Genomic DNA, 18,756 nt, shown 5'->3' with positions numbered 1-18,756 from the left:
GATGAGACAGTAGTACTGTGATGTGATAAAGGGATGATGAGACAGCAGACCTGTCATGTGATGTGATAGAGGGATGATGAGAAAGTAGTACTGTGATGTGATAGAGGGATGATGAGACAGTAGAACTGTGATGTGACAGAGGGATGATGAGACAGTAGTACTGTGATGTGATAGATAGATGATGAGATAGTAGTAATGTGATGTGATAGAGAGATGATGAGATAGTAGTATTGTAATGTTATAAATTGATGATGAGACAGTAGGAACTGTGATGTGATAGATGGATGATGAGTGAGTAGTAATGTGTTCGGTAGATGGATGATGAGATTGTAGTATTGTAATGTGATAACGTTATGATGAGACAGTAGTACTGTGATGTGATAGAGAGATGATGAGTGAGTAGTAATGTGATGTGATAGATGGATGATGAGATAGTAGTATTGCAATGTGATAAAGGGATGATGAGATAGTAGTACTGTGATGTGATAGAGAGATGATGAGTGAGTTGTACTGTGATGTGAAAGAGGGATGATGAGACTGTAGACCTGTCATGTGATGTGATAGAGGGATGATGATACAGTAGTACTGTGATGTGATAGAGGGATGATGAGACAGGAGTACTGTGATGTGATAGAGGGATGATGAGACAGTAGTACTGTGATGTGATAGAGGGATGATCAGACAGTAATGCTGTGATGTGACAGAGGGATGATGAGACAGTAGTAATGTGATGTGATAGAGGGGTGATGAGACACTAGTACTGTGATGTGATAGAGTGATGATGAGATAGTAGTTATGTGATGTGATAGATGGATGATGAGACAGTAGTACTGTGATGTGATAGAGATATGATGAGATAGTAGTAATGTGATGTGATAGAGAGATGATGATATAGTAGTATTGTAATGTGATGAAGGGATGATGAGACAGTTGTACTGTGATGTGAAAGAAGGATGATGAGTGAGTAGTAATGTGATGGTATAGATGGATGATGACATAGTAGTATTGTAATGTCATAATGGGATGATGAGGCAGTAGAACTGTCATGTGATAGAGGGATGATGAGACAGTAGTACTGTGATGTGATAGAGGGATGACGAGACAGTAGTAATGTGATGTGATAGAGGGAAGAAGAGGTAGTAGTACTGTGATGTGATAGAGGGATGATGAGACAGTAGTACTGTAAGGTGATAGATGGATGATCAGACAGTAGTACTGTGATGCGATAGTGGGAAGATGAGACAGTAGTACTATTATGTGATAGATTGATGATGAGACAGAAGTACTGTGATGTGATAGAGGGATGATGGGATAGTAGTACTGTGATGTGAAAGAGGGATGATAAGACAGTAGTACTGTGATGTGATAGAGGGATGATGAGACAGTAGTACTGTGATGTGATAGAGGGATGATGAGACAGTAGTACTGTGATGTGATAGAGAGATGATGAGACAGTAGTACTGTGATGTGATAGAGGGATGACGAGACAGTAGTACAGAGAGGTGAAACAGGGAAGATGAGATAGTAGTACTGTGATTTGTAAAAGGGGTGATGAGACACTAGTACTGTGATGTGATAGAGGGATGATGAGACAGTAGTACTAAGATGTGATAGAGAGATGATGAGATAGTAGTAATGTGATGTGATAGATAGATGATGAGACAGAAGTACTGTGATGTGATAGAGAGATGATGATATAGTAGTAATGTAATGTGATAGAGAGATGATGATATAGTAGTATTGTAATGTGATAAAGGGATGATGAGACAGTAGTACTGTGATGTGAAAGATGGATGATGAGTGAGTAGTAATGTGATGGTATAGATGGATGATGAGATAGTAGTATTGTAATGTCATAAAGGGATGATGAGACAGTAGACCTGTCATGTGAAAGATGGATGATCAGACAGTAGTTCTGCGATGTGATAAAGGGATGATGTGACAGTAGTACTGTAATGTGAAAGATGGATGATCAGACAGTAGTTCTGTGATGTGATAGAGGGATGATGAGAAAGTAGTACTGTGATGTGATAGAATGATGATGAGACAGTAGTACTGTGATGTGACAGAGGGATGGTGAGACAGTAGTACTGTGATGTGATAGAGAGGTGATGAGATAGTAGTAATGTGATGTGATAGAGAGATGATGAGATAGTAGTATTGTAATGTGATAAAGGGATGATGAGACAGTAGAAACTGTGATGTGATAGATGGCTGATGAGTGAGTAGTAATGTGAACGGGTAGATGGATGATGAGATTGTAGTATTGCAATGTGATAAAGAGATGATGAGACAGTAGTACTGTGATGTGATAGAGAGATGATGAGTGAGTAGTACTGTGATGTGATAGAGGGATGATGAGACTGTAGACCTGTCATGTGATGTGATAGAGGGATGATGATACAGTAGTAATGTGATGTGATAGAGGGAAGAAGAGGTAGTAGTACTGTGATGTGATAGAGGGATGATGAGACAGTAGTACTGTAAAGTGATAGATTGATGATAAGACAGAAGAACTGTGATGTGATAGAGGGATGATGGGATAGTAGTAATGTGATGTGATAGAGGGATGATGAGATAGTAGTACTGTGATGTGAAAGAGGGGTGATGAGACACTAGTACTGTGATGTGATAGAGGGATGATGAGACAGTAATACTGTGATGTGATAGGGGGATGATGAGACAGTAGTACTGTGATGTGATAGCGGGATGATGAGACAGTAGTACTGTGATGTGATAGAGGGATGATGAGACAGTAGTACTGTGATGTGATAGAGGGATGATGAGACAGTAGTACTGTGATGTGATAGAGGGATGATGAGACAGTTGTAATTTGATGTGATAGAGAGATGATGAGATAGTAGTAATGTGATGTGATAGATGGATGATGAGACAGTAATACTGTGATGTGATAGAGAGATGATGAGATAGTAGTAATGTGATGTGATAGAGAGATGATGAGATAGTAGTATTGTAATGTGATAAAGGGATGTTGAGACTGTAGAAACTGTGATGTGATAGATGGAAGATGAGTGAGTAGTAATGTGATTGCCTAGATGGATGATGAGATAGTAGTATTGTAATGTGATAAAGTTATGATGAGACAGTAGTACTGTGATGTGATAGGGGGATGATGAGTGAGTAGTACTGTGATGTGATAGAGGAATGATGAGACAGTAGTACTGTGATTTGATAGAGGGATGATGAAACAGTAGTACTGTGATGTGATAGAGGGATGATGAGACAGTAGTACTGTGATTTGATAGAGGGATGATGAAACAGTAGTACTGTGATGTGATAGAGGGATGATGAGACAGTAGTACTGTGATGTGATAGAGGGATGATGAGATAGCTGTACAGTGAGGTGAAAGAGGGAAGATGAGACAGTAGTACTGTGATGTGATAGGGGGATGATGAGTGAGTAGTACTGTGATGTATTAGAGGAATGATGAGACAGTAGTACTGTGATGTGATAGAGGGATGAAGAAACAGTAGTACTGTGATGTGATAGATGGATGAAGAGACACTAGTACTGTGATGTGATAGAGGGATGATGAGACAGTAGTACTGTAATGTGATAGAGATATGATGATATAGTAGTAGTGTGATGTGATAGATGGATGAGGAGATAGTAGTATTGTAATGTGAGAAAGGGATGATGAGACAGTAGCACTGTAATGTGATAGAGGGATGATGAGTGAGTAGTAATGTGATGGTATAGATGGATGGTGAGATACTAGTATTGTAATGTCATAAAGGGATGATGAGACAGTAGACCTGTCTTGTGATAGAGGGATGATGAGTGAGTAGTACTGTGATGTGACAGTGGGATGATGAGACAGTAGTACTGTAATGTGAAAGATGGATGATAAGACAGTAGTACTGTGATGTGATAAAGGGATGATGAGACAGTAGACCTGTCATGTGATGTGATAGAGGGATGATGAGAAAGTAGTACTGTGATGTGATAGAGGGATGATGAGACTGTAGAACTGTCATATGACAGAGTGATAATGAGACAGTAGTACTGTGATGTGATAGAGGGATGATGAGACAGTAGTACTGTGATGTGATAGAGGGATGATGAGTCAGTAGTACTGTGATGTGACAGAGGGATGATGAGACAGTAGTACTGTGATGTGATAGAGAGATGATGAGATAGTAGTAATGTGATGTGATAGAGAGATGATGATATAGTAGTAGTGTAATGTGATAAAGGGATGATGAGACAGTAGTACTGTGATGTGAAAGATGGATGATGAGTGAGTAGTACTGTGATGGTATAGATGGATGATGACATAGTAGTATTGTAATGTCATAAAGGGATGATGAGGCAGTAGACCTGTCATGTGATAGAGGGATGATGAGACAGTAATGCTGTGATGTGACAGAGGGATGATGAGACAGTAGTACTGTGATGTGATAGAGGGATGAGGAGACAGTAGTAATGTGACGTGATAGAGGGAAGAAGAGGTAGTAGTACTGTGATGTGATAGAGGGATGATGAGACAGTAGTACTGTAATGTGATAGATGGATGATCAGACAGTAGTATTGTGATGTGATAGTGGGAAGATGAGACAGTAGTACTATTATGTGTTAGATTGATGATGAGACAGAAGTACTGTGATGTGATAGAGGGATGATGAGATAGTAGTACTGTGATGTGAAAGAGGGATGATGAGACAGTAGTACTGTGATGTGAGAGAGGGATGATGAGACAGTAGTACTGTGATGTGATAGAGGGATGATGAGACAGTAGTACTGTGATGTGATAGATTGATGATGAGACAGTTGTAATGTGATGTGATAGAGGGGTGATGAGACACTAGTACTGTGATGTGATAGAGGGATGATGAGACAGTAGTACTGTGATGTCAAAGAGGGATGATGAGACAGTAGTACAGAGAGGTGAAAGAGGGAAGATTAGATAGTAGTACTGTGATGTGAAAGAGGGGTGATGAGACACTAGTACTGTGATGTGATAGAGGGATGATGAGACAGTAGTATTGTGATGTGATAGATAGATGATGAGACAGAAGTACTGTGATGTGATAGAGAGATGATGAGATAGTAGTAATGTGATGTGATAGAGAGATGATGATATAGTAGTATTGTAATGTGATAAAGGGATGATGAGACAGTAGTACTGTGAAGTTAAAGATGGATGATGAGTGAGTAGTAATGTGATGGTATAGATGGATGATGAGATAGTAGTATTGTAATGTCATAAAGGGATGATGAGACAGTAGACCTGTCATGTGATAGAGGGATGATGAGTGAGTAGTACTGTGATGTGACAGAGGGATGATGAGACAGTAGTACTGTAATGTGAAAGATGGATGATCAGACAGTAGTTCTGTGATGTGATAAAGGGATGATGAGACAGTAGTACTGTAATGTGAAAGATGGATGATCAGACAGTAGTTCTGTGATGTGATAGAGGGATGATGAGAAAGTAGTACTGTGATGTGATAGAATGATGATGAGACATTAGTAATGTGATGTGATAGAGGGATGATGAGAAAGTAGTACTGTGATGTGATAGAATGATGATGAGTCAGTAGTACTGTGATGTGACAGAGGGATGATGAGACAGTAGTACTGTGATGTGATAGAGAGGTGATGAGATAGTAGTAATGTGATGTGATAGAGAGATGATGAGATAGTAGTATTGTAAAGTGATAAATGGATGATGAGACAGTAGTACTGTGATGTGTTAGAGGGATGATGAGTGATTAGTAATGTGATGTGATAGATGAATGATGAGATAGTAGTATTGCAATGTGATAAAGGGATGATGAGACAGTAGTACTGTGATGTGATAGAGAGATGATGAGTGAGTAGTACTGTGATGTGATAGAGGGATGATGAGACTGTACACCTGTCATGTGATGTGATAGAGGGATGATGATACAGTAGTGCTGTGATGTGATAGAGGGATGATGAGACAGTAGTACTGTGATGTGATAGAGGGATGATGAGACAGTAGTAATGTGATGTGATAGAGGGAAGAAGAGGGAGTAGTACTGTGATGTGATAGAGGGATGATGAGACAGTAGTACTGTAATGTGATAGAAGGATGATCAGACAGTAGTACAGTGATGTGATAGTGGGAAGATGAGACAGTAGTACTGTGATGTGATAGAGGGATGATGAGACAGTAGTACTATTATGTGATAGATTGATGATAAGACAGAAGTACTGTGATGTGATAGCGGGATGATTGGATAGTAGTAATGTGATGTGATAGAGGGATGATGAGATAGTAGTACTGTGATGTGAAAAAGGGGTGATGAGACACTAGTACTGTGATGTGATAGAGGGATGATGAGACAGTAGTACTGTGATGTGATAGCGGGATGATGAGACAGTAATACTGTGATGTGAAAGAGGGATGATGAGACAGTAGTACTGTGATGTGATAGAGGGATGATGAGACAGTAGTACTGTGATGTGATAGAGGCATGATGAGACAGTTGTAATGTGATGTGATAGAGATATGATGAGATAGTAGTAATGTGATGTGATAGAGAGATGATGAGATAGTAGTATTGTAATGTGATAAAGGGATGATGAGTGAGTAGTAATGTGATGTGATAGATGGATGATGAGATAGTAGTATTGCAATGTGATAAAGGGATGATGAGACAGTAGTACTGTGATGTGAAAGAGGGATGATGAGTGAGTAGTACTGTGATGTGATAAAGGGATGTTGAGACCGTAGAAACTGTGATGTGATAGATGGATGATGAGTGAGTAGTAATGTGAACACCTAGATGGATGATGAGATAGTAGTATTGTAATGTGATAAAGTTATGATGAGACAGTAGTACTGTGATGTGATAGGGGGATGATGAGTGAGTAGTACTGTGATGTGATAGAGGAATGATGAGACAGTAGTACTGTGATGTGATAGAGGGATGATGAAACAGTAGTACTGTGATGTGATAGAGGGATGATGAGACAGTAGTACTGTGATGTGATAGAGGGATGATGAGACTGTAGTACTGTGATGTGATAGAGGGATGATGAGACAGTAATACTGTGATGTGATAGAGGGATGATGAGACAGTAGTACTGTGATGTGATAGAGAGATGATGAGACTGTAGTACTGTTATGTGATAGCGGGATGATGGGATAGTAGTAATGTGATCTGATAGAGGGATGATGAGATAGTAGTACTGTGATGTGAAAGAGGGGTGATGAGACACTAGTACTGTGATGTGATAGAGGGATGATGAGACAGTAATACTGTGATGTGATAGGGGGATGATGAGACAGTAGTACTGTGATGTGATAGCGGGATGATGGGATAGTAGTAATGTGATGTGATAGAGGGATGATGAGATAGTAGTACTGTGATGTGAAAGAGGGGTGATGAGACACTAGTACTGTGATGTCATAAAGGGATGATGAGACAGTAATACTGTGATGTGATAGGGGGATGATGAGACAGTAGTACTGTGATGTGATAGCGGGATGATGAGACAGTAGTACTGTGATGTGATAGAGGGATGATGAGACAGTAGTACTGTGATGTGATAGAGGGATGATGAGACAGTTGTAATGTGATGTGATAGAGAGATGATGAGACAGTAGTACTGTGATGTGATAGAGGGATGATGAGACAGTAGTACTGTGATGTGATAGAAGGATGATGAGACAGTTGTAATGTGATGTGATAGAGAGATGATGAGATAGAAGTAATGTGATGTGATAGAGAGATGATGAGATAGTAGTATTGTAATGTGATAAAGGGATGTTGAGACCGTAGAAACTGTGATGTGATAGATGGATAATGAGTGAGTAGTAATGTGATCGCCTAGATGGATGATGAGATCGTAGTATTGTAATGTGATAAAGTTATGATGAGACAGTAGTACTGTGATGTGATAGAGGGATGATTAGACAGTAGTACTGTGATGTGATAGAGGGATGATGAGACAGTAGACCTGTCATGTGATTTGATAGAGGGATGGTGAGACAGTAGAACTGTGATGTGTCAGAGGGATAATGAGACAGTAGTACTGTAATGTGATAGAGAGATGATGAGATAGTAGTAATGTGATGTGATAGATGGATGATGAGATAGTAGTATTGTAATGTGATAAAGGGATGATGAGACAGTAGCCCTGTAATGTGATAGAGGGATGATGAGTGAGTAGTAATGTGATGGTATAGATGGATGATGAGATAGTAGTATTGTAATGTCATAAAGGGATGATGAGACAGTAGACCTGTCATGTGATAGAGGGATGATGAGTGAGTAGTACTGTGATGTGACAGTGGGATGATGAGACAGTAGTACTGTAATGTGAATGATGGATGATAAGACAGTAGTACTGTCATGTGATAAAGGGATGATGAGACAGTAGACCAGTCATGTGATGTGATAGAGGGATGATGAGAAAGTAGTACTGTGATGTGATAGAGGGATGATGAGACAGTAGAACTGTGATATGACAGAGTGATGATGAGACTGTAGTACTGTAATGTGATAGATGGATGATCAGTCAGTAGTACTGTGATGTGATAGAGGGATGATGAGACAGTAGTACTGTGATGTGATAGAGGGATGATGAGTCAGTAGTACTGTGATGTGACAGAGGGATGATGAGACAGTAGTACTGTGATGTGATAGAGAGATGAAGAGATAGTAGTAATGTGATGTGATAGAGAGATGATTAGATAGTAGTAGTGTAATGTGATAAAGGGATGATGAGACAGTAGAAACTGTGATGTGATAGATGGATGATGAGTGAGTAGTGATGTGATCAGATAGATGGATGATGAGATAGTAGTATTGTAAAGTGATAAAGTTATGATGAGACAGTAGTACTGTGATGTGATAGAGGGATGATGAGTGAGTAGTAATGTGATGTGATAGATGGATGATGAGATAGTAGTATTGCAATGTGATAACGGGATGATGAGTCAGTAGTACTGTGATGTTATAGAGGGATGATGAGTGAGTAGTACTGTTATGTGATAGAGGGATGATGAGACTGTATATCTGTCATGTGATGTGATAAAGGGATGATGAGACAGTAGTACTGTGATGTGATAGAGGGATGATGAGACAGTAGAACTGTGATGTGACAGAGGGATTATGAGACAGTAGTACTGTGATGTGATAGATGGATGAAGATACAGTAGTAATGTCATGTGTTAGAGGGATGATGAGACAGTAGTACCATGATGTGATAGAGAGATGATGAGACAGTAGTACCATAATGAGATAGAGATGAATCATGAGACAGTAATGCTGTGATGTGACAGAGGCATGATGAGACAGTAATACTGTTATGTGATAGATTGATGATGAGACAGAAGTACTGTGATGTGATAGAGGGATGATGAGACAGTAATACTTTGATGTGATAGAGGGATGATGAGACAGTAGTACTGTGATGTGATAGAGGGATGATGAGACAGTAGTACTGTGATGTGATAGAGGGATAATGAGATAGTAGTACTGTGATGTGATAGAGGGATGATGAGACAGTAGTACTGTGATGTGATAGAGGGATGATGAGACAGTAGTACTGTGATGTGATAGAGGGATGATGAGACAGTGTAATGTGATGTGATAGAGGGGTGATGAGACACTTGTACTGGGATGTGATAGAGGGATGATGAGACAGTAGTACTGTGATGTGATAGAGGGATGATGAGACATTAGTACAGTGAGGTGAAAGAGGGAAGATGAGATAGTAGTACTGCGATGTGAAAGAGGGGTGATGAGACACTAGTACAGTGATGTGATAGAGGGATGATGAGACAGTAGTACTGTGATGTGATAGAGGGATGATGAGACAGTAGTACAGTGAGGTGAAAGAGGGAAGATGAGATAGTAGTACTGCGATGTGAAAGAGGGGTGATGAGACACTAGTACTGTGATGTGATAGTAGGATGATGAGACAGTAGTACTGTGATGTGATAGAGAGATGATGAGATAGTAGTAATGTGATGTGATAGATGGATGATGAGACAGTAGTACTGTGATGTGATAGAGAGATGATGAGATAGTAGTAATGTGATGTGATAGAGAGATGATGATATAGTAGTATTGTAATGTGATAAAGGGATGATGAGACAGTAGTACTGTGATGTGAAAGATGGATGATGAGTGAGTAGTAATGTGATGGTATAGATGGATGATGAGATAGTAGTATTGTAATGTCATAAAGGGATGATGAGGCAGTAGACCTGTCATGTGATAGAGGGATGATGAGTGAGTAGTACTGTGATGTGACAGAGGGATGATGAGACAGTAGTACTGTAATGTGAAAGCTGGATGATCAGACAGTAGTATTGTGATGTGATAAAGGGATGATGAGACAGCAGACCTGTCATGTGATGTGATAGAGGGATGATGAGAAAGTAGTACTGTGATGTGATAGAGGGATGATGAGACAGTAGAACTGTGTTGTGACAGAGGGATGATGAGACTGTAGTACTGTAATGTGATAGATGGATGATCAGTCAGTAGTACTGTGATGAGATAGAGGGATGATGAGACCGTAGTACTGTGATGTGATAGATGGATGATGAGATAGTAGTATTGCAATGTGATAAAGGGATGATGAGACAGTAGTACTGTGATGCGATAGAGAGATGATGAGTGAGTAGTACTGTGATGTGATAGAGGGATGATGAGACTGTAGACCTGTCATGTGATGTGATAGAGGGATGATGATACAGTAGTACTGTGATGTGATAGAGGGATGATGAGACAGTAGAAATGTGATGTGATAGAGGGAAGAAGAGGGAGTAGTACTGTGATGTGATAGAGGGATGATGAGACAGTAGTACTGTAATGTGATAGAAGGATGATCAGACAGTAGTACTGTGATGTGATAGTGGGAAGATGAGACAGTAGTACTATTATGTGATAGATTGATGATAAGACAGAAGTACTGTGATGTGATAGCAGGATGATGCGATAATAGTAATGTGATATGATAGAGGGATGATGAGATAGTAGTACTGTGATGTGATAGAGGGATGATGAGACAGTAATACTGTGATTTGATAGGGGGATGATGAGACAGTAGTACTGTGATGTGATAGCGGGATGATGAGACAGTAGTACTGTGATGTGATAGAGGGATGATGAGACAGTAGTACTGTGATGTGATAGAGGGATGATGAGATAGTAGTAATGTGATGTGATAGATGGATGATGAGACAGTAATACTGTGATGTGATAGAGAGATGATGAGATAGTAGTATTGTAATGTGATAAAGGGATGTTGAGACCGTAGAAACTGTGATGTGATAGATGGATGATGAGTGAGTAGTAATGTGATCGCCTAGATGGATGATGAGATAGTAGTATTGTAATGTGATAAAGTTATGATGAGACAGTAGTACTGTGATGTGATAGAGGGATGATGAGTGAGTAGTAATGTGATGTGATAGATGAATGATGAGATAGTAGTATTGCAATGTGATAAAGGGATGATGAGACAGTAGTACTGTGATGTGATAGAGAGATGATGAGTGAGTAGTACTGTGATGTGATAGTGGGAAGATGAGACAGTAGTACTATTATGTGAAAGATTGATGATAAGACAGAAGTACTGTGATGTGATAGCGGGATGATGGGATAGTAGTAATGTGATGTGATAGAGGGATGATGAGATAGTAGTACTGTGATGTGAAAGAGGGGTGATGAGACACTAGTACTGTGATGTGATAGAGGGATGATGAGACAGTAATACTGTGAAGTGATAGGGGGATGATGAGACAGTAGTACTGTGATGTGATAGCGGGATGATGAGACAGTAGTACTGTGATGTGATAGAGGGATGATGAGACAGTTGTAATGTGATGTGATAGAGAGATGATGAGATAGTAGTAATGTGATGTGATAGATGGATGATGAGACAGTAATACTGTGATGTGATAGAGAGATGATGAGATAGTAGTAATGTGATGTGATAGAGAGTTGATGAGATAGTAGTATTGTAATGTGATAAAGGGATGTTGAGACCGTAGAAACTGTGATGTGATAGATGGATGATGAGTGAGTAGTAATGTGATCGCCTAGATGGATGATGAGATAGTAGTATTGTAATGTGATAAAGTTATGATGAGACAGTAGTACTGTGATGTGATAGGGGGATGATGAGTGAGTAGTACTGTGATGTGATAGAGGAATGATGAGACAGTAGTACTGTGATGTGATAGAGGGATGATGAAACAGTAGTCCTGTGATGTGATAGAGGAATGATGAGACAGTAGCAGTAGTACTGTGATGTGATAGAGGGATGATGAGATAGTAGGACTGTGATGTGAAAGAGGGATGATGAGACTGTAGATCTGTCATGTGATGTGATAGAGGGAAGAAGAGGGAGTAGTACTGTGATGTGATAGAGGGATGAAGAGTCAGTAGAACTGTGATGAGACAGAGGGATGATGAGACAGTAGTACTGTAATGTGATAGTGAGATGATGAGTGAGCAGTAATGTGATGGTATAGATGGATGATGAGATAGTAGTATTGTAATGTGATAAAGTTATGATGAGACAGTAGTACTGTGATGTGATAGGGGGATGATGAGTGAGTAGTACTGTGATGTGATAGAGGAATGATGAGACAGTAGTACTGTGATGTGATAGAGGGATGATGAAACAGTAGTACTGTGATGTGATAGAGGGATGATGAGACAGTAGTACTGTGATGTGATAGAGGGATGATGAGACAGTAGTACTGTGATGTGATAGAGGGATGATGAAACAGTAGTACTGTGATGTGATAGAGGGATGATGAGACAGTAGTACTGTGATGTGATAGAGGGATGATAAGTGAGTAGTAATGTGATGTGATAGATGGATTATGAGATAGTAGTATTGCAATGTGATAAAGGGATGATGAGACAGTAGTACTGTGATGTGATAGAGAGATGATGAGTGAGTTGTACTGTGATGTGAAAGAGGGATGATGAGACTGTAGACCTGTAATGTGATGTGATAGAGGGATGATGATACAGTAGTACTGTGATGTGATAGAGGGATGATGAGACAGGAGTACTGTGATGTGATAGAGGGATGATGAGACAGTAGTACTGTGATGTGATAGAGGGATGATGAGACAGTAATGCTGTGATGTGACAGAGGGATGATGAGACAGTAGTACTGTGATGTGATAGATGGATGACGAGACAGTAGTAATGTGATGTGATAAAGGGGTGATGAGACACTAGTACTGTGATGTGATAGAGGGATGATGAGACAGTAGTACTGTGATGTGATAGAGAGATGATGAGATAGTAGTAATGTGAAGTGATAGATGGATGATGAGACAGTAGTACTGTGATGTGATAGAGAGATGATGAGATAGTAGTAATGTGATGTGATAGAGAGATGATGATATAGTAGTATTGTAATGTGATAAAGGGATGATGAGACAGTAGTACTGTGATGTGAAAGATGGATGATGAGTGAGTAGTAATGTGATGGTATAGATGGATGATGACATAGTAGTATTGTAATGTCATAAAGGGATGATGAGGCAGTAGACCTGTCATGTGATAGAGGGATGATGAGACAGTAATGCTGTGATGTGACAGAGGGATGATGAGACAGTAGTACTGTGATGTGATAGAGGGAAGAAGAGGTAGTAGTACTGTGATGTGATAGAGGGATGATGAGACAGTAGTACTGTAATGTGATAGATGGATGATCAGACAGTAGTACTGTGATGTGATAGTGGGAAGATGAGACAGTAGTACTATTATGTGATAGATTGATGATGAGACAGAAGTACTGTGATGTGATAGAGGGATGATGGGATAGTAGTAATGTGATGTGATAGAGGGATGATGAGATAGTAGTACTGTTATGTGAAAGAGGGATGATGAGACAGTAGTACTGTGATGTGATAGAGGGATGTTGAGACAGTAGTACTGTGATGTGATAGAGGGATGATGAGACAGTAGTACTGTGATGTGATAGATTGATGATGAGACAGTTGTAATGTGATGTGATAGAGGGATGATGAGACACTAGTACTGTGATGTGATAGAGGGATGATGAGACAGTAGTACTGTGATATTATAGAGGGATGATGAGACAGTAGTACAGAGAGGTGAAACAGGGAAGATGAGATAGTAGTACTGTGATGTGAAAGAGGGGTGATGAGACACTAGTACTGTGATGTGATAGAGGGATGATGAGACAGTAGTACTATGATGTGATAGAGAGATGATGAGATAGTAGTAATGTGATGTGATAGATAGATGATGAGACAGAAGTACTGTGATGTGATAGAGAGATGATGAGATAGTAGTAATGTGATGTGATAGAGAGATGATGATATAGTAGTATTGTAATGTGATAAAGGGATGATGAGACAGTAGTACTGTGAAGTGAAAGATGGATGATGAGTGAGTAGTAATGTGATGGTATAGAAGGATGATGAGATAGTAGTATTGTAATGTCATAAAGGGATGATGAGACAGTAGACCTGTCATGTGATAGAGGGATGATGAGTGAGTAGTACTGTGATGTGACAGAGGGATGATGAGACAGTAGTACTGTAATGTGAAAGATGGATGATCAGACAGTAGTTTTGTGATGAGATAAAGGGATGATGAGACAGTAGTACTGTAATGTGAAAGATGGATGATCAGACAGTAGTTCTGTGATGTGATAGAGGGATGATGAGAAAGTAGTACTGTGATGTGATAGAATGATGATGAGACAGTAGTACTGTGATGTGATAGAGGGATGATGAGTCAGTAGTACTGTGATGTGACAGAGGGATGGTGAGACAGTAGTACTGTGATGTGATAGAGAGGTGATGAGATAGTAGTAATGTGATGTGATAGAGAGATGATGAGATAGTAGTATTGTAATGTGATAAAGGGATGATGAGACAGTAGAAACTGTGATGTGATAGATGGATGATGAGTGAGTATTAATGTGAACGGGTAGATGGATGATGAGATTGTAGTATTGTAATGTGATAAAGTTTTGATGAGACAGTAGTACTGTGATGTGATAGAGGGATGATGAGTGAGTAATAATGTGATGTGATAGATGAATGATGAGATAGTAGTATTGCAATGTGATAAAGGGATGATGAGACCGTAGTACTGTGATGTGATAGAGAGATGATGAGTGAGTAGTACTGTGATGTGATCGAGGGATGATGAGACTGTAGACCAGTCATGTGATGTGATAGAGGGATGATGATACAGTAGTACAGAGATGTGATAGAGGGATGATGAGACAGTAGTACTGTGATGTGATAGAGGGATGATGAGACAGTAGTAATGTGATGTGAAAGAGGGAAGAAGAGGGAGTAGTACTGTGATGTGATAGAGGAATGATGAGACAGTAGTACTGTAATGTGATAGAAGGATGATCAGACAGTAGTACTGTGATGTGATAGTGGGAAGATGAGACAGTAGTACTATTATGTGATAGATTGATGATAAGACAGAAGTACTGTGATGTGATAGCGGGATGATGGGATAGTAGTAATGTGATGTGATAGAGGGATGATGAGATAGTAGTACTGTGATGTGAAAGAGGGGTGATGAGACACTAGTACTGTGATGTGATAGAGGGATGATGAGACAGTAATACTGTGATGTGATAGGGGGATGATTAGACAGTAGTACTGTGATGTGATAGCGGGATGATGAGACAGTAGTACTGTGATGTGATAGAGGGATGATGAGACAGTAGTACTGTGATGTGATAGAGGGATGATAGGACAGTAGTACTGTGATGTGATAGTGGGATGATGAGACAGTTGTAATGTGATGTGATAGAGAGATGAGGAGATAGTAGTAATGTGATGTGATAGATGGATGATGAGACAGTAATACTGTGATGTGATAGAGAGATGATGAGATAGTAGTAATGTGATGTGATAGAGAGATGATGAGATAGTAGTATTGTAATGAGATAAAGGGATGTTGAGACCATAGAAACTGTGATGTGATAGATGGATGATGAGTGAGTAGTAATGTGATCGCCTAGATGGATGATGAGATAGTAGTATTGTAATGTGATAAAGTTATGATGAGACAGTAGTACTGTGATGTGATAGAGGGATGATGAAACAGTAGTACTGTGATGTGATAGAGGGATGATGAGACAGTAGTACTGTGATGTGATAGAGGGATGATGAGATAGCAGTACAGTGAGGTGAAAGAGGGAAGATGAGATAGTTGTACTGTGATGTGAAAGAGGGGTGTTGTGACACTAGTACTGTGATGTGATAGAGGGATGATGAGAAAGTAGTACTGTGATGTGATAGAATGATGATGAGTGAGTAGTAATGTGAATGGGTAGATGGATGATGAGATTGTAGTATTGTAATGTGACAGAGGGATGGTGAGACAGTAGTACTGTGATGTGATAGAGAGGTGATGAGATAGTAGTAATGTGATGTGATAGAGAGATGATGAGATAGTAGTATTGTAATGTGATAAAGGGATGATGAGACAGTAGAAACTGTGATGTGATAGAGAGATGATGAGTGAGTAGTACTGTGATGTGATAGAGGGATGATGAGACTGTAGACCTGTCATGTGATGTGATAGAGGGATGATGATACAGTAGTACTGTGATGTGATAGAGGGATGATGAGACAGTAGTACTGTGATGTGATAGAGGGATGATGAGACAGTAGTAATGTGATGTGATAGAGGGAAGAAGAGAGAGTAGTACTGTGATGTGATAGAGGGATGATGAGACAGTAGTACTGTAATGTGATAGAAGGATTATCAGACAGTAGTACTGTGATGTGATAGCGGGATGATGGGATAGTAGTAATGTGATGTTATAGAGGGATGATGAGATAGTAGTACTGTGATGTGAAAGAGGGGTGATGAGACACTAGTACTATGATGTGATAGAGGGATGATGAGACTGTAATACTGTGATGTGATAGAGGGATGATGAGACAGTAGTACTGTGATGTGATAGAGGGATGATGAGACAGTAGTACTGTGATGTGATAGAGGGATGATGAGTGAGTAGTATTGTAATGTGATAAAGGGATGATGAGACAGTAGCCCTGTAATGTGATAGAGGGATGATGAGTGAGTAGTAATGTGATGGTATAGATGGATGATGAGATAGTAGTATTGTAATGTCATAAAGGGATGATGAGACAGTAGACCTGTCATGTGATAGAGGGATGATGAGTGAGTAGTACTGTGATGTGACAGTGGGATGATGAGACAGTAGTACTGTAATGTGAATGATGGATGATAAGACAGTAGTACTGTCATGTGATAAAGGGATGATGAGACAGTAGACCAGTCATGTGATGTGATAGAGGGATGATGAGAAAGTAGTACTGTGATGTGATAGAGGGATGATGAGACAGTAGAACTGTGATATGACAGAGTGATGATGAGACTGTAGTACTGTAATGTGATAGATGGATGATCAGTCAGTAGTACTGTGATGTGATAGAGGGATGATGAGACAGTAGTACTGTGATGTGATAGAGGGATGATGAGTCAGTAGTACTGTGATGTGACAGAGGGATGATGAGACAGTAGTACTGTGATGTGATAGAGAGATGAAGAGATAGTAGTAATGTGATGTGATAGAGAGATGATTAGATAGTAGTAGTGTAATGTGATAAAGGGATGATGAGACAGTAGAAACTGTGATGTGATAGATGGATGATGAGTGAGTAGTGATGTGATCAGATAGATGGATGATGAGATAGTAGTATTGTAAAGTGATAAAGTTATGATGAGACAGTAGTACTGTGATGTGATAGAGGGATGATGAGTGAGTAGTAATGTGATGTGATAGATGGATGATGAGATAGTAGTATTGCAATGTGATAACGGGATGATGAGTCAGTAGTACTGTGATGTTATAGAGGGATGATGAGTGAGTAGTACTGTTATGTGATAGAGGGATGATGAGACTGTATATCTGTCATGTGATGTGATAAAGGGATGATGAGACAGTAGTACTGTGATGTGATAGAGGGATGATGAGACAGTAGAACTGTGATGTGACAGAGGGATTATGAGACAGTAGTACTGTGATGTGATAGATGGATGAAGATACAGTAGTAATGTCATGTGTTAGAGGGATGATGAGACAGTAGTACCATGATGTGATAGAGAGATGATGAGACAGTAGTACCATAATGAGATAGAGATGAATCATGAGACAGTAATGCTGTGATGTGACAGAGGCATGATGAGACAGTAATACTGTTATGTGATAGATTGATGATGAGACAGAAGTACTGTGATGTGATAGAGGGATGATGAGACAGTAATACTTTGATGTGATAGAGGGATGATGAGACAGTAGTACTGTGATGTGATAGAGGGATGATGAGACAGTAGTACTGTGATGTGATAGAGGGATAATGAGATAGTAGTACTGTGATGTGATAGAGGGATGATGAGACAGTAGTACTGTGATGTGATAGAGGGATGATGAGACAGTAGTACTGTGATGTGATAGAGGGATGATGAGACAGTGTAATGTGATGTGATAGAGGGGTGATGAGACACTTGTACTGGGATGTGATAGAGGGATGATGAGACAGTAGTACTGTGATGTGATAGAGGGATGATGAGACATTAGTACAGTGAGGTGAAAGAGGGAAGATGAGATAGTAGTACTGCGATGTGAAAGAGGGGTGATGAGACACTAGTACAGTGATGTGATAGAGGGATGATGAGACAGTAGTACTGTGATGTGATAGAGGGATGATGAGACAGTAGTACAGTGAGGTGAAAGAGGGAAGA

This window comes from Taudactylus pleione, unplaced genomic scaffold (genome assembly GCF_031769625.1).
Source record: "Taudactylus pleione unplaced genomic scaffold, aTauple2 ptg000834l, whole genome shotgun sequence".
NCBI classification, from domain to species: Eukaryota; Metazoa; Chordata; class Amphibia; order Anura; family Myobatrachidae; genus Taudactylus; species Taudactylus pleione.
The sequence above is the reverse complement of the archived record's forward strand: the minus strand, read 5'-3'. Positions refer to the sequence as shown.